At 40.1% G+C, this 23420-nt stretch overlaps 1 protein-coding gene and 1 long non-coding RNA gene across 4 annotated transcripts in view; one reads left to right on the top strand and one right to left on the bottom strand.

The window, feature by feature from the left end:
• Positions 1-23420, top strand: part of LOC109399656 (phosphatase Herzog) — a 335043-nt gene that overhangs the window by 146410 nt on the left and 165213 nt on the right. The gene's annotated exons all lie outside the window — the stretch shown is intronic.
• Positions 2909-19764, bottom strand: LOC134289679 (uncharacterized). The gene is made up of 2 exons (XR_009998610.1): positions 10443-19764; positions 2909-10226 (listed from the first exon to the last, which is right to left on the bottom strand). It is a non-coding gene; the product is annotated as an uncharacterized LOC134289679 (long non-coding RNA).

Genomic DNA, 23420 nt, shown 5'->3' with positions numbered 1-23420 from the left:
AAGCTAGTTCATCTCGGGACCCTTCCCTTCCGAAGGAAGAACCTACATTTTGTGAATATGTCGGGAGTGGGATTCGATCCCAGGCCCTTGGCATGATAGTCTTGTGTTCTAATCAAATCGCGGCTCCTTAGGTAATCTGATGAACGGTTAGCAAGAAAATAGTCTCAGACCACATAAGAAACTACCGGTAGTATTCCAAAACTAGCGTTGGGTGCTTCGTCGGAATTCAAAAGTGAGAAAAATTAAAGCAAGCGATAGATATCTTGACAAAACTAAGACGATCTCATCCAATCACACCATTTCAGATACCTGAGATGTAATAATGCAGAAGGATGGGTCAACGTTGTATGGGAAAATTAAAATTTAATCGTAATAACTCCGAACAAACTTTTTCAATTCTCTTTCGCGTCTAAAATGACTGCATAAAATTTTTGTGCGACTGGTTGCTCCCTCACGCACTGTAATGTGGTTGAAAGTTGAATGGGATTCAGTATGAAAAATTTCAGTTACTTGCATGTTTTTGTCAAATTTTACATGCATGATAATAAAATGTAGCGTGTGTAGAAAATTCTTTGTCGAAAATCGTTAAGGTATTTGTGTTTGTGAAAAAGTTGTATCGTCTTGGTGTTGATCGGCCTCCAGTGATAGTGAAGGAGGTCAAGCTGTCAACTGAGAGGTCTGATATTTTCCAGCTCTGCCTATACGTTGAACATAACGTCGGAATATGTGCCATCAATAAGTTTAAAGTCAATTCAATTATGCAATGATGGCTCTGATAAAATTCTAAGTAAAGTATTCTCATGATTCAGGAACATTTCAGCTCACGTCAACGGAAACGTCATGAGTACATATTCGACGAGAAAGGCACTATCACCACTAGGTGGATCAATCCGGGTTTTTTCTTTTCTATTTGCAGGTATGTACTTCCGCCAAAACATCAACTTGTGACTTCGGCGTTCTTATTGGGTAATGTACAAAGTTGTTAATACGTGTCAAATTCATTTGCCCATTTATGTATATTGAACGTTTCGTATTGCCCTTGTAATTAATTGAAAATGAATTTCATCAGCTTTACCTAGCATGTAGAAATCCAATTACACAAATCAAACTTCATTATCTAATGTATATATCTCGCGTTATGGATTTTACAAACACGATCAAAAGCTGCAAATCCTATCATAGCCCATAGGTCTCGATGTAATCTGTTTGTTCAACATCGGTAAAAAGAACCTGCTCCGTAATTAATAAATATGATAAATTGCTTTCCCGTGAATGAACACCACAGGTTCTGAACTGCATTCCGCCACTCCCTGTCGGCAAACCTTCCAGTCCATGGCGATTGGGGGTGGCTATAATATTCAACCGGAAGCGCATACGCTACGTATTATGAATCCCTGATTCCATTACAGACCCTCCGTCGAAGCTTTCGTTTGCAATTTTGTTGCCTACACACTACACCGCACCGGGGAAATGAATTGGGATCATAATTTACCTAGCGTCGCGAACCGACGTCGACGGCGTCGTCGTCGATTTTGCTATTGAAAACTGCGCGAATCGGTGATATTCCAGTCGTTTGAATGAGTCCCACGCGCGTTCCATCCAGTCTCGCTGGTTGGAATTCTTTTGACGAGATGCAGTATGAGTGTGCGTCGTAAATCAATTTTAATTATTACAGGTGCCACCTGGTTTTCCGTTTGTTCAAACGGCGGGATCGTTGGCGTAGGTAATGTGGGGCTATTTGGCACCCCTTGCAGTGTTTTCCCTTTAAACTTGAAACAATGATCAACATTCCCTTTCGCCAAGAATTTATATTTATCCAGGAGTTTACCGAAGGATTCCTACAGAATCTCTGGGAGACCTTTTTATAAATCTATACATCTATTTATATATCTATGTAGCAACTGCAGCATGAGCTGGAAAGCATGCCAGTGGTTCTCCTTCTTTCATTTTTTTTCGGTTTTGTGTTTCGTTCGACGGCGAGACTCCCACTGAGTATGCGGTGCGTTTGCAGATGAAGTGCAGCATTCGATGATTTTTTGGTTCTCTTGCGGTCCTATGTTTCGTTCTCTGGCTGGAAACCCACATAGTGATGGAGAGATATTTTAGAGGCATACAAATGTGTGAGCTCGTTTCATGTTATTGTTAATTTTGTTGTGCATGGATTCTTCCGTAATTTCCCTCAGGTTCTACAGTTACTCCAAGTTTCCTTGACCTGAAATAGTTATTTATGTAACGAGTTGCAAAAAGTTGAATTTTTCAGCACGAGTCGTACATTTATCCAACGAGGCTTGCCGAGTTGGATAAATACGAAGAGTGCTGAGAAAATCAAGTTTTGCAACGAGTTCCATACAAAATTTTATGCAATGATTTTTTTTTTCATAATGCAACCCATTTGAGTTGCATAATGTTCATAATGCAACTCAAATGAGTTGCATTATGATCATTAGACAACTATTTTTAATTATGCAACTCATTTCAGTTGCATAATGAACTAGTTCGGAAAAATTGACCATTACGATACCAAAATGAGTTATATAAAATAGAAATTATGATACTGAATTGCATAAAATAGTTTATAACTGCCAGGCTTACGTTAAATCTAATAAATACAATACAATAAAATACTCCAGTGATTCTGTTAAAACTAACTACAAGCTGTCCAATGTTTGAAATTCTGAAGTTACTTTCATGGAAACCGTGCTACGCCCCTGTTGGCGGCGCCATTAACAACTTGGGAATATAATAGCCGGTGTCTCTATTGCTGCAGCAGACTCGCGCTTGGCTAGGCTATATAGAGAGTTGCTTGCGGTGGTGCTGTATCCGGTAAATTGTCGAAGGTGGAAACAGTAGAGCCAGCGCCAGCGTCATCATACCTACTGTAATAAATTGCCAATTGGTGAATGATGGGAAATAGAAACGACTCGATCGGTCGGGCGGATTCGTTTGTACGTGCTACCTACAATAGAATTGTGATTGCATTGTTTATTGCTCTTATTTTAATTGTACCGGCGCCTGTCTCCCATCAATTCTCTTGCGCAGCTTGAGGGACGTTTGAGGCAGTTTGGAGATGATAAAACTGGATAAAATTGAAGGTGATTGAAATCGAGAACGGATCCAAATAAGCGAAACCGTGGACACAATTCGCGTCTTGTCATGGATGGCATCAAGCTTGGGAGCCTAATTTGAATTGTAGGTGTGACTGAGATATAATTTAATTAATAAAGATGTGCACGTGAGCCATACCCATGTTGGCCGGAATTATTGTACTTAATGGCCAATTAGTGCTGGACGCCATAACTATGCTAATTAAGGGACGATTTACGACTTTTAGCATAACGGCTAGCAGTGGGACATCTTGATGCTAATGATAAGGGAATTAATGGTGTTAGAACTTTGCGCCGGATACTGAAATGTGCAAAGATCATTGATATTTATGGATTCCGTTGCGATTTGTTTTCATAGCAATGTGACATCTGAGCGTGAGAATGAATTATAGTTTTGCTTGTTTCAGAAACGTGTTAAACAATTCAGTATGTTTTGCGTCACCAATATTCAGAAATAAGGACTGTTCATTAAAGAAAGTGGACACCTGTTTTTCAATAGAAAATTTTTATTTTCGAACAAATTCATAAGTTTATTTTTTATATAAGACAATCAACATACATGTGGCCGAATTCACGTGAGTTTGAACATTTACTTCGCATTTCTGAAGATCGCTCGGACTTTCCTCTTGATACCTCCCATTAGATTCTGCACAACTTTCTCCGTAACCTTTCGTTGTGCCGCAGACCAAATTTTCTTGAAGCAATCAACAGAGCTTGCTTCTCTTCCATTTTTCTTGAGATGCCGCTAAATTATTGTCCACTATCTTTTCACAGGACGCAGTTCAGGGAAGTTAGATGGATTTTGCCATTTTTCGACAAAATCGACTTTTTCCGTCTTGTGCAGCTCTTGTGTAGTAGAAGCGTAATGAGCGGATGCTAGATCCGGCCAAAACAATGGAGGATCCGTATGTTTTCGATAGATAGGTAGAAGTCGTTTTTTGATGCATTCTTTTATGTTATTTTCACCGTTGATTGTTCCTGTTGTGATATACGAAGAACTGATTAAGACGCATGAACAATTGGCTTGCCACACCAAAAACTTTTTCCCAAATTTTTCGGTTCTGATGTACCCTACATCATCCAGCACATCTGTCCCCTGCTCAGCGTTGAAAAATTGCGATCCCGGAAGTGTACTAGTACGCCCATTCTCGAAACGACATTTTTTGGAACACCATTTGTGCAGAATTTATCTGCTAGTCGATAAGGTAATCCAACCCATCGCACAAAATTTCTCACTTTTTTCCGTTTTCTTTGAACACAGTTGCCGAAGTGAACAATGTTTTTATACACTGAGCAAAAATTAACAATTTTTTGTTTAGTTTTAACTCTAAACTATTGGTAAACAGATGTCCACTTTCTTTAATGAACAGTCCTTACTAGTTTCAACTAGTTACATTCAGGGTACCTTTCTTAACAGATAAAATTTATAGATATAGAAGGTAACGTCAAACTGTAAATCCACGACACAGACGTTGTCTTATATTGATTAGATAGCAAAGACATACTCAGTGTTAGAGTGATTGAAAAAGAATGGATCAATCATTCCATATTTTCTTCACTGATAAGAAGTAGGTATCTGAGCAAGCACGAAACTTGCTTGTTGCTTATCTTTGCCTTGTATGTGTAGTATCATATGCTCACACCTTGAAGTTAACATTCTGATCTATGGTTAACCGTAGTTGACTAAGGTTAGTTCCTCTTCCTCCATTTGTTTTTTTTTCAATTCATTTTGTTTATCGCCAACTGTTTCATGCCGTAAAGGATTTTTAGTGTATTTCATAAAGTACTTAATTGGCCAAGTTTTTTTTTTGAGAATTTTCGAAGGGCCCATAATTGGAAAGCTTCAGTGAGAATTCTTGGTGAAATATTTCACAGGCAGCAATTACATAGAGAAGGGGAATTTTTGAAAATGTTCATCAAATCAAGACAGAATTTCTAAGAGACGCAGACCCCTTCCAGAAATGTGAACGTAATAGATTAGAGAATATTCAGAGTAAACTTTTTAAAAAGCTTGAGCTTGAGCCAGACCAGCTACACTCACACAATAAACAAATGAGATATCTGCCGGGGACTAGCAGGAATCTTCAGTGCAGTGTGTGAGTTTTGGTGATCTTCTATTTTTAGGTGACAATGGCGTCTGTCACGTCAGATGCAAGTCAATGTGGGAAACGGGAAGAAAGTGATGATTGCAATCGTTTGTATCCACAGCAGATCGAATATAGCTCTATGTCTGCAAAAATTCTTGCGGATGTCAGAGTGTTGGTGGGATATGCTTCGCAGAGGGTTCACACATTCCTGCGTGGATGCCAGCCGTGTAGACTTGTGTGTTTATTATTATGAAGATGATGCGGCACAGTTCGCTTGATTTCATAACTCGTAAGCGTTTTCTGATAGATCGACACTGTTCTGTCAAAAATGGATGGAAGGTAAACGGCTTCCCGAGCAAAGTTCAACAACAAAATTACAGCAAATTGAAAACACGATATGTATTCAGCAACAAATTGATATCACATTTCGATATCAGTATAGATTTACTTAATTTGATTTCAAATTTTGTTTTCGGTTTGCTGTCATTTCACTTAATTAATTGTAAATTAATGTAAATATTTAGCGTTTAGAATAGTTTCAAATCTTTTAGTGAACTATGTATTAAATGTAAAATGTATTAAATGTAGTAAATTTACTTACAGTATCAGACAATAAAAATGCATCAAAGGCGTTTTCTCATACAAACTAGTCAACATTAGATTGCCATATCTCAGTTTTTTCTCAACCGTTTGTTTTCATTTTTCTGTGGCGAACTAGTTGAAAAAGTTCGATAACAACTATTGATAAAAGAGCTACCGATAGGCTAAATTTTGACAATAAGAATGCACCAAGAAAACATAAAATTGGTACGTCTTATCATTATGGTGTCTTCGGCAAATATGTTTCTTGTGTGATGATGAATAAGTTTGCTGAAGACACCAACATGATTTGTCTTCGCCATTTTTTGCTACATTCTGATTTTTGTCTTGGTTCATTTTTATGGTCAAAATTTAACCTCTCTGTAACTTTGTATCAATAGTCATCACTGAACTTTTTCAAAAGTTTTTAAAAATTGAAATGTTTTTGTAGTTCGTCATAGAAAAATTAAAACAATCGGTTGAGAAATAACTCTGGTATGTCAATCTAAAGTTGATTAGTTTTTTATGGGAAAACGGCTTTGGTGCATTTTTATTGTCCGATATTGTAAAACAACTCGTTTGTGAAATATTAAATAATGCTATTTAGTCTAGTCTAGTCTAGTCTAGTCTAGTCTACACATACACAGCCATCACTTGGAAGAATCCTGGAAAATGATAGAATCGACTACTTCTATCATTTTTCTTGTCATTATCAATGCTTGCAGTGAATCAGAGATTCATTACAAGTATTGAAGCGGCCAGGCCTACTGTGCAGCGTCATTGAATATTAAGTTAAAACCATAGAACGGGAACATCTCGTACCAACCAATCCGTATAGTATGATATATGAAATATAAGCAAAAACGTTGGGAGTGACGTTGCTAAGAAAGTTAGTGTCACTCCTTCTTGGCTCCTCTTCCTGGGATGCGGCATAGGATTTTCCCCTTATGCCCTGGCTCAAAAGCCTAGGTTTAAGCGCCATTGCTCGCTTTCTGAAACGAAATAAAAATATGATGATCCCTTCCCCGGTTGTACCGAAAAACATATTGTAAGTGATTGAATTACTGAACGTTAACAGGCACCATACTATCAACATCAAGGCATCTCAAAGAAATTAGAAAGATCTCACCAAATAATCAAACGTCCGACGTCTTTTTCCATACAGCAACGGGCACACCATCGCCAGTTTTCTGCTTTTTTGTTTGTAGTAGCGTTGTGATGAAGATTTCTATAACTAGCAACACCATTTCGCCCACGAATTTTGTCAATAGTGTCACAAAACCTTTCCGAATAATTCACTGCTTCACAAGTTTTTTTTTGCAAATCGTCATCACTGTTCAAACAATTTCACGGAAAATCCACTCTACATAGCCGGTTAGTTGAACTTTCGTCGACCAAATCGTGGATCAATTCGAAGCTAGAAAATACGTCATGCTTTCTTTCTGAAATACTAAAGAATGCTATTTTTCATAAAATTTGCAATATTTTCAAAGGTTTTGCTTGGGAATGTCTTATTTTTTCATAAATCAAATTTTTAGTTATTTTGAATGCACAGTTCAAATTTGATCAATAGAAGCTGAGACTCAAACCCCCAAACTTGAGCATTTTGTATGATAACCACTCAACACTTACTTTTTTCTGTCCAGTACTGTATGACAGAAATTTGATCAGGGCACAAGATAAGGCGTTGTTGGCCGGCAATTCACATCTCCATGGATGCTCAGAAATTAATGTAAACAAGAAATTTCTTCAGAAGTTGCTTTAAGAGATTTCTATACTAGTTGTTTCCAGAATTCCTTCTTGAGATTAATCCAGGAGTTCGTTCTAAGGATGTATCCTAGCTCCTAATGGATTGTCAAAAGTAACTTCTGGAGAATTTCCAAAATAATTTGCTGTAAGATTCTCACAAGGTACTACTTGAGGATTCCTAGCCATAACTCCTTCTAAGAAATCTAAAAGAACATCCGAAGGATTCTCACAAGGAACTTCTGAAGGATTTTCAGAATGAACTCCAGGTGGGCTTTCAGAAGGATTTATTGTGGAAACGAGCTTTTGGAGGATTCTCAAGAGTAATTCCCGTGGGGTTGCCTGAAGGAACTCAAGGAGATTTTCAGAAAAAAAAAATCTCGGAGGACTTCTAGTAGGAACTCCTAGAGGATTCCCAGAATGAACTCCTGGATGATTCCTAGTAGAAAGTCCTGTAGGATTCCCAGAAAGAACACTTCTGATGATACCCAGTTTAGGAGAATTTCTTCAGACGTTTCTAGTAGAAATCCTATAATTCTGATTGAAAAGTATAGAAAAATGTGCTAGTGACTAAACTTGGTATCTTTCTGTTAACTGAGCTTATTCAGATCCGGATTCAGCAATGTCGCTTCCCTACGAATAGCAACCAAAAATACATTTATTGCCTAGACACCCGTCGGTCATGATCACCAGACGGATTTTCTCTGTAAACCCAAATAAACATTGGAAGAACGTAGAAAGACCAAACGAGCACACACACGATTCAGCATCTGGATTCTGGACTCATCAGAAAGTTGCATAGCTGGGTTCCCTGCTCTGCACTTTTTTTTCGGCTGAAGCACCAGGTTCTTACAGCACAAAACACACGCCCCAACATCCTTAACTTATACCCGACAACAACATATCATGTGACTTCATGTGCTTCTCAGTAACCGCGGCGTCGTCGTCGTTGGTCGTAATCACCATTTGTAGGTAACGGACGTTTTTGGATCTCTTCCCCCAATGCACATCCAACAACACAACAAACCAACGCTCATCCGCATGCTAATGCTGATGGCTGACTGACTGGCTGGGGGGAAGAGAAACAACAGAGAGTTTATTTTCACTCCCTAGTTTCGGTGTAATTTTAGAAACGCAAATGTTTTATTTTCGGACACATGCCTTCTCCCACCCGACTGGGCTGCTGGCTGGCGGCACGCGGTGGCCGGCGCTGCTGATGCCAGATTCATCCCAATCGTTCAACGAGCAATGTGGCGTCGTCGTCGCCGCCGTTGTCGCCTCCGACCCGTGCCGCCATCTTCTCGTCCGGTAAATGGATACAACTGTCCTCACATTGAACCCCAGCCAGATGTTTGAGGTCATTGCTAGCGTAATACCTTCCTGACTCTGCTGATGTGGTCGGTGATTCGGGGAAACTGTTGGAAGCGAAAACGACGCTTACTGAGGGACTTCGACGAATCGGTAACATGCGGTAGCCGATAGATAATCCTAATGAAGGTCCATCTTTTGTTGCGGAAACAATCCTGACCCTTCCGAGGATTTGAGCATGAGCATGAGCATAGATGACCGTACTATTCGTAGTTGCTACTCCGTGATTGACCAGAACAATCGAAGTTGTACAAGGAACCAACAGACGGAGCTTGGGAGTAGCTTACCGTCCTCAATGTGCATCTTCGAGAATTCCAAACTTTATTAGGTCAATAACGGCGCCGGCCACGTCCTTACGGTCATCGAGGAAGGAAAGGAATGTTATTATGACGTGCGTTGCTTACTAAAGACCGAGATCACCTCTGCGTCTCCACGTCTGTCATGGGAAGGACTTTTTGTTAGTGGGGAGGGGAAAGGGCGCATGATATGAGTTCACTTTGGTAAGTGGAGTGATTCATGCAACCCTATTAATATCAAACCACTTATTTTCATTTGGACTAAAACAAAACACATGCCGACATCGAAGATGACGAACCATTCAGATAGTTTTCGAAGTGCGAAAATTAACGAAAGAGAAAATAAAGTGATTTGAACCAACGTGGCTTTGGAACTTGGGCCGACACTTGACGTGACGAACATTTCAATGTCTGTTGACTAAAATCGCAAAAAATGTTGTTTGTTGCATTTATCGTATCATAAATCGCCCCGTACGAAGATGAGCAGTCAAATAGACGACGACGACGACCGAATGAAAACGCGGCCTGTACACTTTGCCTCCAAAAACTCACTCTCGCAAAAATCTAGCAAAGCGAGCGCGCGAAACTTTGCTGCTGCCAAACTACCGCACACTACTGACTGCTTGGCGTCCCGTCGTCGGAGCCCCGCAGAGAGAAGGGGAAAGAAAATCGCAAAAATCTAGCAAAGCGAGCGCGCGAAACTTTGCTGCTGCCGAACTACCGCACACTACTCAATCCTGACCCTTCCGAGGATTTGAACATTAACCTATGGAATTCTTTGGGATGTATCCCAATTTAACATTTCAGCAAATGTAGCTCCACCTTCTCTCAATGATTCGTGCAGAACTCGTACAAGCAGTTCTCCAGTTGATTGAAACATTACAGCAAGCGTGCTCAAACTGGCATCATAAGGAAAACACGCACCGCCAAAACGGAAGAAGATTGGAGTCGTTAAAAATTTACGGTCGCCCTTATAACTACCTCGACGCAGTTATCTCCGGCGAAGTCAATCATCCGCGCGCCTCGAAGCGAAAGGAAGGTTCATGCTTAAGGCTCAAGCATTCGTCATCATTTTTTGGAAAATAAAAAGCAGTTTTCTCACTGTAAAGCAAAATATCGACCATGAAAATATATTCACTGCATTCTATTCGTCATGTGGAGTACAATGAATATATTTTCATAGCAATGACTTTTGTTTTGAACGAAAAAACTGCTTTCAAATGTTTGATGATGACGATGATTTCAATGACGAATTGTTCAACGTTAACCTCTTCCGGACTCACAGTTAGCAACTAGCTACGCGAAGAAAGTCACACAACGGGGCTCGTCACTCGTTTTGTTTATTTTTACACATTCCAATCCAAGAACCAACGCCTGCCCCCCCCATTTTGGGCAAAATGTCCATAGGAAGGTTGATGGAAGTGGAACAACTTGGAACGCCCCAAAGAGTGGCCGGCTGGAATCACGCTCTTTCAGCCAGCATTGAATAGTGCAGCACGTTCCGGACGAGTCGTAAAATATCTCTGGATATGGAAACCGAGAGTCTCGACAGGAAATGATATATTTTCTTTTCGCTGCATGGGGAACGTGGAGTTGCAGGCTGATTTGAATAGTCTTATTGTCTTTATAGGCAAGTGTGTGATTTTATGATATTGATCCTTGTGTTGTTTCGTGTACGAAATCAGTTTATATTTACATGAGTAACAGAGATCATCGCAAAGCGGAAGTGTCTAGATAAATTTCATAGAACGTCTGCGGACATATACCTGAAACAGTTAATATGATAATGCTCGTAAGTTCAGATAAGATAAGCCTAAAAAATTAGGCCTACCATCGCTGAATTGAATTACGCACAGCTACAAAAGAGACACCATGTTGCAGGTGTCTGGGTTTGACTCAACCATTTGAAGTCGGAATTTTCCCAAGCGTTATTAGGTGGATACAAATTTCATTTTAACTTTTTGTCAACCCCCCAAAGCCAAAGAGTGGTGTGACAAAAATTGAAAAAAATATTTGTAACGGCCTTATATAGTTTTTTCTACGTATATCTGTGGCTTTGGTGCTCAATAGCATAGAAAGAGTAGAATATGACGCAGACTATTTTTTTTTCTTGATATCCTAAGTCATCCAAACTGTTCTTGAGTTAAGGTCTCAAAGTCTACGCGTGTAACGGTAAGTTCTTTTACTATACAAAGCTACGATTTGTAATCTATCATGTCCAATAACTCTTCTGAAAGTTCAAAATATAGTATAAGATCAGTTGGAATATCCTAGGTCGTCCAAATTATTCTTGAGTTTAGATCCTAAAGTCTACGGGTGTAACGATAATTTCTTTCATAATACAAAGCTACGATTTGTAATCTATCATGCCCAGATCATCCAAACTATTATGAGTTTCTGTTTTGGCTATATAGAGGTATGTTTTATAATCTATTATAATTACTGGAGTTTACATAATACTATCAGAGACTATGATATACCCAGTCAACACACTATCGCATAAGATGTTGCATAGGATGTAAAAGTGGAGGCGATATACGCACACTTTACACGGGGTTAAATGGGAGCATGTACGCATATGGCCTCCACTTTAGCATCCTTTTCAACATCATATAAGACTTTGTGTTAGCTGGGTAGCTTCGGGATATTATGAGTTTCAGAATCGTATACACTGTCCAGCAATATGGACAACATGCAACATGGAGTCTACAGCCGTAATAATATCTTTTTGCTAAATATTTAGAGTTATACTGCATTACCAACCGTAATGATCGTATATATTTCATTTATTTAGCGTTAATAACTATTAAATTAAAACTGAATCAACACATCTTCACCACAACACTCGATTCGTGACTGCAGTCCTTAGATTCCTTATTCACGGCCGCGTCCCACATTTGCCTTCAGATTTGTGCTCGAAATGTGGCTCCGTCATATCTTCACCTCACCTGGAGGTTCTTGGTTGTATGGGAAGTTTACACAGTTAGAAAAAATCACCGTCTTCGGTAATGGTTTACCAAAATCTCAACCGTTAAGTTTGTTTTACAGGAAAAAATCAGTAAACTACGTTGAAGTTTGACTGATAAACGATAACATTCTACCGAAATTTGGTATTTTTTTTACAGAATTTCGTTAAAAACTAGTTACCGAACGCTCAGCAGTTAAGATTTCGGTAAAAACTACCGAACGCAACTAGCTGTGTAATAAACCTGAAATATCTCACAGGTATTTTGGAATGGCTCTGAGTTTTACAGAAGTACGCGAATCTGAGTGGGTTAGACTAGATAACGTAAGTTTTTGCAGCACAAATGTTTCAAGGGTACAAAACAATGCCTACTAGTCTTTGAAGAATATTAGTAAATATGGTTCATTATGTATTATTATTTAGTGTTGCAGGCTAGCATTGCAAATGTAGATATTAAAGTTGTGTACTCCGTGAAGGATTGGTTGACCTAAATTATCATAACTATTTCATGAAGTGACCCTTGATAGTTAAGAGGTACATGGATCCTATTTGGTTGTGTAAAGCTACTATCTAAAACAAATTCACCTTATGTTACTGTAGTTGTTTTTATAAAACTAAGCTACACAAGAGTAAGGATGGCTTATGATATCCCAAAAATATATAACAACGCTTATTGTTCCTCGAACTACTTCGGTAAATACAGTGGATGTAACACTACTTAACGTACTGACGAAAGCTATTATCACAATTGTAGAACTGAAGCTATGGTCTCCGAAGTAGTTTGGTTGATCTTGAATATTTCAAAACTATCTTGAAATGACTCCAGAAATGCCAGGGGGATTACAGATTACAGTTGGATGTGTAACGTTATAGTTCACTGTAAGAATAACTACTGTTACTGTCAAGATTTCAACTTCAGGACAGTTTGGACGACCCGTAATGTCCCAAAGGTTCATAATAATATATAGTAGACTTCAGGTTGATCCAGTAACCACGATTGATTTATGCAACGTTACTCAGTATATCAGATATGGCTACTGTTACAAGTGCATAATCTGCTGGGTTCCGAACCTCAGGTCTACAAGTTCTGAACTCCAAGATAGTTTGGCTGACCTGGAATATACCTATAATATCTCTAAATGACATTTCAGATTTCAAAAGCTTCATGGAACCCAGCAGATTATGCAATGCTATTATTTATGGTACTTAAAGTTATTCTTGTAGACTTGAAGGACTTCATTATAGGACAATTTTGACGACCCTGAATGTCTCAAAGATTTATAATAACATAGACTTCAGATTGGTCCAATTCCCAACGTTCCTCAGTATAGCAGCTATGGCTGCTGTTATCAATGTAGGCCTGAAGTTCTGACTAGGTAGTTTGGCTGACCTTAGAAAAAAATCACCGACTTCGGTAATATTTTACCGAAATCTCAACCGTTAAGTTTTTTACCGAAAACATTCGGTGACGTTTACCGAACTTCGTTAAAATTTGACATATAAACGGTATCATTTTACCGAAATTTGGTATTACAGAATTTCGGTAAAAACCCATTACCGAACACTCAGCAGTTGAGATTTCGGTAAAAATTACCGAACGCGACTAACTGTGACCTAAAGTGTCTTTTGACACTTGAGATTTCAAGAGCTGGACAGATCCGAGCAAATTATGCAATGCTATTATTTATGGCGAAAACACATAAAATTATTCTTGTAGATTTAAAGAACTCTATTATAGGACAGTTTAGATGACCCTAAATGCCCCAAAGGGTAATAATAATATATAATAGATTTCAGGTTGATCCAGCAGCCGCAGTTGATTATGCAATGATACTCACAATTAATATAGCAGATATGGCTGCAGTTACGAATGTAGATCTGAAGTTCTGAACTCTAAGGTAGTTTAGCTGACCTGGAATAGTCCTATAGTGTCTCTCAATGACATTTGAGATTTCAGAGCTTGATGGATCCCAGTAGATTATGTAATGGTATTATTTATGGAGAAAACAGATAAAGTTATTCTTGTACATATGGAGGAATTTACTACAGGACAATTTGGAACACCTAGAACATCCCAAATATAAAACACATTCTGATATTTTTAACAACACATTCTGATATTTCTAACACATTCTGATAGTTTTAACAAACGTAACCCATATCCAAATTCAGCTTTTAAAACAACTGGTATGTTAATTAGTTCGTTTATCCAAACTTTATGATGTTTAGGATGTTCTAAGTTGTCAGTGAAGTCTCAAATACAAATATTCCCATTAATTAAGGACCATGACCAAATATAGGGAAGGGATGTATTATGGACCATGGCAGCTTAGAAAAAGAATATTACAGCAGGCAGATCATGGGCATTCACTAACCTCACTAAGCGAAATCAAGGATGACATTCTTCAACTCAAGAATAATGAAGTAGGTGGTAAGTCTGCTACTGCAGCCGATCTCATAGATATAGGCCCGGAAATGTTGGCCATCTGCCTGCAAACCTGAGAGAAGATTTCGAGCGAGCTGTCTTGTAGTTTGTTCAAATCCCGATGAGACTTCGTCAAGCAGAATTTTCGTGTCTGATGTTCAACATTGCGGTAAGGAATGTCATACGGAGAGCCGCGCTTAGTAACCGTGGTACAATGTTCAACATATCGGGCTAATTTGTTTGTTTTGTGGACAAAACCGGAGTCTCCACTTCTGCAAAGTTCATAAATATGTCGACTAATATGAACTATATAGATGACACCTGCAAGAAAGGTTTTCAGAAAATTGGTCTGTTAGAGATCAAGGAACGTTAAATCATAGATTGGTTAACGTCAAATGGACGAAAATAAGGTTTGAAGTTGAAAAACGCTTTCGCATTTTTTTTCCTGGCGCAAACTGTAAACAACAGGATTAAAAATTGAAGTTGCACAAAGCGGTTAAGACATTGTAGCATAGTAGAAAATAAAAAAAAACTAACAAGTACAATATTTTATTTCCAAACATAAGGAAAGTTACTATATCATTAAGGTGAAAGTTACCACCAAACAACTCATTTTGCGTAACTTCAAAAGCCGGACTTTACAAGTACTGACGTGAGTAAAAAACGGTCACATTGGAGTGGAATTTGCGAAAAAAAAAGTTACTCGTCCTCTCGGTGAGACTCCAACTCACGACTTTTATTTATTAGACAGGCGCGTTACCACTATACCACAAGAAGACTCGAAGATGTAGTGATCATCCTGAATTCAAGTTCAGCTCGAAATTTTGAGGTTATCTTTTCCACAGACCGCAATTCTTTCGGATGAATTAGATGTCCATCCACACTACTCATCTATTGTATATAAAATGCCTAGGCGAGAGCGGATTGTTCTTAGTGTGATGGAAGTCCACACAATTCTCATCGACGACGCTGTCTTTGCGAAAAATCAATGTAGAAAAAGTTGTCAAAAGAAAACTTTTTTTTTTTGTGGCCCCCAATTTTGTTTCTTCAAAAATAATATCGCTGAAACAATAAGAGATAACAATATAGTTTCTTTAGAATTAAATGCATCCCAACTTTGTGGAACACCTCATTGCTCTATATGGAAACAATAAAAAGTTGACACCCTTATTTCATATTATTGAAAATAAATATTTAAAAAATATGAAGATACTTTCCCGATGACAGCATATAGCTAAAATAATAGTTTAGGCATACATTTTTTTCCAGATAAATACGGCCCACGGACCATTGTGCATTGTTTTGTCTGTCAGCAAATCTCCTTCTCTCATTGTACATGGCGGGCACTGGCGCAGTCTTGTGCCGCGCATCATTGACAGTTGCAATAAAACTTCCGCATATCGTTCCTGTCCATCCTTTTCTGCGCTAAAACAATCTCACTCTTCAGTAGAAGTTCCATTCTTGCTAACTTCACTGCTTCCACACAGCGTTTCTGGGTTCGCTTTTCGATCTACTCAGGACCCTTTTCTTGACTTCCTTGAGCATAGAGAACGCTGAGCTGAGTGTTCACCCCAAATTCGGTTAGAACCTTATTGTCATATCGTTTTCAACATCTTTCCAACTATTTTATCAACAACACCGAACGTTCTAAAGCTAGTACACACTTCTCCAAGGTTGAAGACATCTCTGGCATTTTTGACGACAAGTTAATATCAAACAACTTTGTCCATCAAGTACGGTCCCGTTGAACTTCAGGTTATCCTCGTTTCGCACGCCACTCTGCTGACAAAGCAAATATTTATTTATCCTTTTATTGTGGAATGTGATGCATCGTGTTGAACTTTCCCATCAAAATCAAGCAAAAATTGAATTCTTTTTTTATTCACTACACTTTATGTTGCCATCGAACAGAGCATCGAAATCGAAAAGTGATTGAATAGAACGCGAGCAAAAACATGTTGCTTTCAGGTGGCATCGGCATCGGGATCTCCACCAATCCGCCATGCAGGCACCGCTTTGATCCATGATCCGTGTAGTCGACCTTCGAAACAGAGGACCGTTCAACGCACCCCCCTGAAACTTTGCACCAGTATCCAGTCCATCCTATGCTTGCAAAAAATAGAAGACAGAAGAGCATGTTGCTCTCCCACACAGTTATTGGCATGTGATATGGGCCCGATTTGCTTGACGCGTTCGAGTTTGTGAGGAGTCGATGACAGTGACAATATTGCCCACATTGGCTATGCTCTGGCTCCGGCAGCGATGGGATGGGTTATTTTTAAAACTGATTTATGTTTTTCCAAACCGTGTCCCGAAACCCGGAGAGAAGTGACCTTTCCCGGAGGTGTCGCAAATACGGTTCATTGGTATTTACGGAAGATGACATTTAAGAGAGGTTGAATTAAAGCGTGCTTTAATAGTTATTTATATAACGAGTTGCAAAAAGTTGATTGTTTCAGCACGAGTCGTACATTTATCCCACGAGACTTGCCGAGTTGAATAAATACAAAAAATGCTGAAAAAATCGAGTTTTGCAACGAGTTCCCTACAACATTTTTTGCAATGATTTTTTTATTATACTGCTCATTTGAGTTGTATAATGTTCATAATGAAACTCAAATGAGTTGCATTATGAACATTATACAACTATTTTTCCTTATGCCACTAATTTCAGTTGCATAATAAACCAATTCGGAAAAATTGGCCATTTTAATACCAAAATGAGTTATATAAAATAGAAATTATGAAACTGAATTGCATAAAATTATTTATTGTATTCAACCTGTCGGCTTGTACTGTGAAACAGAAGTTCAACTAGGTTCTGTGGTTTTGTTGGCTAAAGCGCTAGGCTAGTGATAAGGTGTCATAAGTTCGAATATCATCTGAACGAATTTGATTTTTTACACAAATTTATTTTTAGTTTTTCAATTAAACAATGCGCTCTTGAATTTTGAGTTTTCTGTGATTCACAAAATAGTTTCTTTTCATAATTCTACCTGTTTCAGAAATAGAATCTGCTTTCGAATAATGGTCATCGTATTCATCAAAGACAGACCCTTCTGTTTCTGGTAGCAGTCTCAACCCTCGGTGAATTCAATATGAGATCCCAAAATAGTCTACCATCCCCTAACCTCGCCAACAACAATGTTAAATGCCCAAAAAGCACCGGTGTGGGACCAATTTAGTCAAAATGATTAATCACATCTAATCTGCCAGAACACGAACTTGTCCATGTGCAACGTCACCACCACCCCCTACCGCGAACTAACCGCTAGCCGGTCCAGACCAAGGATCACCCCCAAGCCTCGGCCACTCCTTTAAGCCAGCTGTCGTCAAAATCTGTTAGCAAATTGCCCAGAACGGGAAAGGTGTAAACCACACGATTTCACCGCGGCGTCCGATGGTCACTGGTCATCGTTTTTTTTTTTTTTTTTTTCGTTCGTCCGTCCGTCCGTTCATTCGTCATACTAAGCCCAAGGCCTGTGTGGTGACCAATATCGCTGCCAGTCATTTCCTTCAACAGCATAGTAGCATACACACACCACAGTTATGGGGAAACGACATACAACAGCTTCAGCCACGACCGGCCGGCGCGCGGTGGTCATAAAAAGCACCGGTGAAAAATTCCCAACAACAACTCGGACGCCGCTGCCGCTTGACTTGACTTGGCTAAATATAGAACTTCAAACTGGGGGGTGGGTGGGTGGCTTAACTTTCGGGTCGGGGAGCGGACGGCCGAGGCCGGCGCTAAACTTATAATTAATTGCACATTACAGTTTTCCATCATTTCCACGTGCGACACATTGCTCGGGGACCGAACAAGGCAATGCAATATGGTAACAGAGCGATACATACCTGGTTTTGTTTGGCTGAAAAGAGTTTCCCTCTGGTCTGCGTCACACACTGACTGACTGGATGAGTGAGTGAGTGGTTTGTATTCATCAGACATGGGACGTTCCTCCCGGCCACGGAACAACAGGCGGCAGTTAATCAATCAGCAGGATGCTTTTTGATGTGTTACACTAGTTGAAGGTGGTTGGGAGTGGTGGATGTTAAAAAAAATTGATTTATACCCATAATGAAAGTTAATAGGTACTATTGAGCTTTTAACATGTGTACCGGAGCACACATGTATCCACTGAAAATATGTTTATGCAATTCAGTGTCATAATTTCAATGTAATGTAACTCATTTCATACCATAATGGCCATTTATTCCGTACTGGTTCATTATGCAACTGAAATGAGTTGTATAATGAAATATAGTTGTATAATGTTCATAATGCAACTCGGCAAGCCTCGTTGGATAAATGTACGACTCGTGCTGAAAAAAAATCAACTTTTTGCAGCTCGTTACATAATTAACTATTTTTTTTGTTCGAAATCGCTTTCAAATGTCATACATTGTCTTTTTTTTGCAACGAAAGAGATCGTAAGATAGCAGCGTTTGTTTTGTCGAAAAATCGTAATTGACAAAACACTGTCTTCTATTTTTTTTGTCAAAATGCGAAAAATGAAAAAAAAAATCCAATATTATCAATCTCAGGCTTGTGAACTTGCGTCATCCGATTGATAACTTTCACTAGTCGGTACGCGTCTGCTGGCGATTAATTCACTCTGGAGAAATTCATGGAGGAACCCCTAGAGGAGCTCCTCGAGAAGCTCATGGATGAATACTTTGAGTAATCCCTGCAGAAATGCCTGGTGGATTCCCTGGAGGAATTCCTGAAAGATTCCCTAGTGAAATTTCTGGAGGATAGAAGAATTCCTGGCGGAATCTTTGAAGAAATTCCTGTAGAAATCCCTAGAGGAATGCCTGGAAAAATCTCTGATGAAATTCCTGAACGAATCCTTGGAGCAATTCCTGGAGAAATTCGTGGAGGAATCCCTGAAAAAATCCATGATAGATTTCCTGGAGGATTGAGGAATCCCTGAAGGAATTCCTGGAGGAATCCCTGTAGAAATTCCTGGAGGAATCCCTGTAGAAATTCCTGGAGTAATTCCTGGGGAAATCTCTTCTCTGGAAGAATTTTTGGAACAATCCCTGGAGGAATTCTTGGAGCAATCCCTGGAAAAATTCCTGGAGAAATCCTTGATGAATTCCTGGAGGAATCCCTGGGGAATTCCTGGAGGAATCCCTGAAGGAATTCCTGGGGGAATCCCTAGAGGAATCCCTGAAGGAATTCCTGGAGGAATGCCTGAAGAAATTACTGGGGAATTCCTGGAGGAATCCCTGGGGAATTCCTGGAGGAATTCCTGGAGGAATCCCTGGGGAATTCCTGGAGGAATCCCTGGGGAATTCCTGAAGGAATCCCTGGGGAATTCCTGGAGGAATCCCTGGGGAATTCCTGGAGGAATCCCAGGGGAATTCCTGGAGGAATCCCTGGGGAATTCCTGGAGGAATCCCTGGGGAATTCCTGGAGGAATCCCTGGGGAATTCCTGGAGGAATCCCTGGGGAATTCCTGGAGGAATTCCTGGGGAATTCCTGGAGGAATCCCTGGGGAATTCTTGGAGGATTCCCTGGGAAATTCCTGGAGGAATCCCTGGGGAATTCCTGGAGGAATCCCTGGGGATTTCCTGGAGGAATCCCTGGGGAATTCCTGGAGGAATCCCTGGGGAATTCCTGGATGAATCCCTGGGGAATTCCTGGAGGAACCCCTGGGAAATTCCTGGAGGAATCCCTGGGGAATTCCTGGAGGAATTCCTGGAGGAATCCCTGGGGAATTCCTGGAGGAATCCCTGGGGAATTCCTGGAGGAATCCCTGGGGAATTCCTGGAGGAATCCCTGAGGAATTCCTGGAGGAATCCCTGGTAAATTCCTGGAGGAATCCCTGGAGAAACCCCTGGAGAAATTTCTGGAGGAATTCCTAGAGGAATCCCTGGAGCACTCCATGGAGGAATCCCTGGAACAGTTCTTGGAAGAATTGCTAGAGGAATCTCTTGGAGGTATTCTTGAAGAAATCCCTGGGGAAATCCTTGGAAAAGTTCCTGGAGGAATTCTTAAAGGAATCCCTGAAGGAAACTGTGGAGCAATCCCTGGAAGAACTCCAGGAAGAATCCCTGGAAAAAAAACCTGGATTAAACCCCGGAAGAATTCCTGGTGGAATTCCTGGAGAAACCCTTGGACAAATTTCAGAAGGAACCCTTTGAGAAATTCCTGGAAGCAATCCATGATCTCACGAACTCTGTCAAGGAATAGAAATTCCTTCAGATATCCATTTAATCCATCGGAGGCGATTTTTTCGTCTTTCTGGATGAAGCCTCGCTGGTCTAGAATACGTTTGTAAAGGTCTGTTTTCTCGGCTGGGTTTATGTGACCCATCCGTCTCCAAACGATTAAACAATTTTCTTGGAAATCTATTCAGACCTCATTCCGAAATTTCTCTAAGGATTTTTCTCGATTTTTTTCCTGAATTTATTGCTTGAATGCCTAGGATTCCTTTGGATTTTTGCCGCCATTTCTTCTTAAATGCTGTCGTCGTTTCTCTTAGAATTCTTCCAGCGAGCTCTTTTTTGATTTTCCCAAATGAGTTTTACCGGCTTTTTAAGCAGTTTCTTTCAAGATTCATAGATTTTTTTTCCGGATTTGCTTCCAGAGTTCCTTCCGAGATTTTTCCGCTGTTCCTTCCGGGATTTCTGAGAGTTGTTCCTGAGATTGATACCTAAGTTCCTTTCAGATATTCCAGCTTTTCTCTAGATTTCTTCCGAAATTTCTTTCGAGATTTCTTCAATAAGTTTTTCGTTAGAATTCTTCTGGGTTCAATCCGATATTTCTTCGGGAATTTTCTTATAAGGAATTTCGTAGATTATCCCAGGAGATATTCCAAGAAAACTCCTGAAAAAATCCCTGCAATTTCTTCGGGGGCAAAAATTAAAGAAATTCCATAAAGAACACTTAGAATATCGGAAAATTTGCGGTACGAATTCTGGGAAGAACTCTTGGAGGAATCTGCAAAATATCTAGAAAATCTTAGGAGGATCATTGTAAGACAATCCTGCAAGAAAAAAAAATGGAATATATTCATCGGCCTGCTCCTTCTTCTCCTCCTTCTTTATGGCTCTACGTCCCCACTGGGACTTGGCCTGCCTCGCTTTAACTTAGTGTTCTTTGAGCACTTCCACAGTTATGAATTGAAGGGCTTACTTTGCCTGCCATTGCATGAGTTTGTATATTGTGAGGCAAGTACAATGATACGTTGTGCCCCGGAGGAATCGAGAAAATTTTCCGACCGGAACGGGAAATCCGCCACCTCCGGATTGGCGATCCATAGTCTTAACCACTAGGCTAACTGGAGACTCCTGCATCGGCCTTATAACAGGGGAACGAGATCCTGGGACGAACACATGTACAAAGACCTTGAAAAACTTCAGAAGAAATCCCAGTATTGGTTTTTAGGGACATCCCAGCTTTTCCCAGGATTTTGTTCCCGAAATTCCGCTGGAGATTTCTACAAAAGGTTTTTGTGGAGTTTTTCGCACGATTTCATCTGTATTTCTTCCGGTATTTATTACAAGGAATTTTGTACGCCACGGACATATTTCCAGAAAAACTCCTGGAAAAATCTTTGCAAGTACTCCGGAAGCAATAATTGTGGAAATCCCAAAAGAAACACCAAAAATTTCGGGAAATTTCCTGTAGGGATTCGGGGAAGAACTCTGGGACTAACTCTAGGAAAATCTCCGAAAGATCGTTATAAGAAATTATGTAAGCAACTACAAGGAAAAGACTCAAAAAGAATTCGCGGAAAGAACTTCATGAAAAATATCAGCAACAACTCCTGCATAAATCCCAACAGGAACTCCAGAAGTAACTCCGAAAAAAAAGCCCATAAATCCAGAAAAAAGACATCTCAAGATACACACCGTGAGGAATTTTCTGAAGGAAAACAAAAGTAAACCTTCGAGAGAAATCTCAGGTAATACTACAAAAGAATGGAGGAATTCGTCTACCTCGGATCCTTACTGATGGCTGACAACATCGTGAATCGTGAAATATGAAAGCGCATCATCAGCGGAAGTCGGGCCTACTACGGGCTCCAGAAGATTCACCCACGCACCAAATGCACCATGTACAAAACGCTAATGAGACCGGTGGTCCTCTACGAACACGAGACATGAACCGAAGAGGTTCGAAGAGGACCTGCAAGTACTCGGAGCGACGCGTGCTAAGGTCGATCTTCGGCGGTGTACAGGAGAAGGATGAACCACGAGCTCGCTGCACTTTACGGCGGACCCAACATCCAGAATGTGGGCAAAGCCGGAAGGATACGGTGGGCAGGGCACGGTGCAAGAATGCCGGACAACAACCCTGCAAAGTTGGTAATCGCGACAGATCCGGTTGGCACAGAAAGGCGTGGAGCGCAGAGAGCACGATGGGCGGATCAGGTGGAGCGTGACTTGGCGAGCATCGGGCGTGACCGAGGATGGAGAATGGCAGCCACGAACCGTGTATTATGGAGAAATATTGTTGATTCAGTTTTATCTTGAATTTGATGTAATACTAAAAAAATGAATGACTACAAAATAAATGCTACGAGAACCTATAAGAAATATCCTGTAGACATCTTGAGAGAAACTCTAGTAGAAAGCTCATGGAAACTTCTTGAAGTAATTACAAGAGAAACTTCGAACGAAAACACGGGACGAACTCATGCAGAAAATTCGTGAAAAACTCCTGAAGAAATCCTTGCAGTAGCTCTAGAACTCCAATTAGCCTAGTGGTTAAGGCTATGGATCGCCAATCCGGAGACGGCGGGTTCGATTCCCGTTCCGGTCGGAAAATTTTCTCGACTCCCTGGGCATAGAGTATCATTGTACTTGCCTCACAATATACAAATTCATGCAATGGCA

Source organism: Aedes albopictus, chromosome 3, assembly GCF_035046485.1.
Source record: "Aedes albopictus strain Foshan chromosome 3, AalbF5, whole genome shotgun sequence".
NCBI lineage: Eukaryota > Metazoa > Arthropoda > Insecta > Diptera > Culicidae > Aedes > Aedes albopictus.
This window is presented reverse-complemented; position numbering and strand designations above follow the sequence as displayed.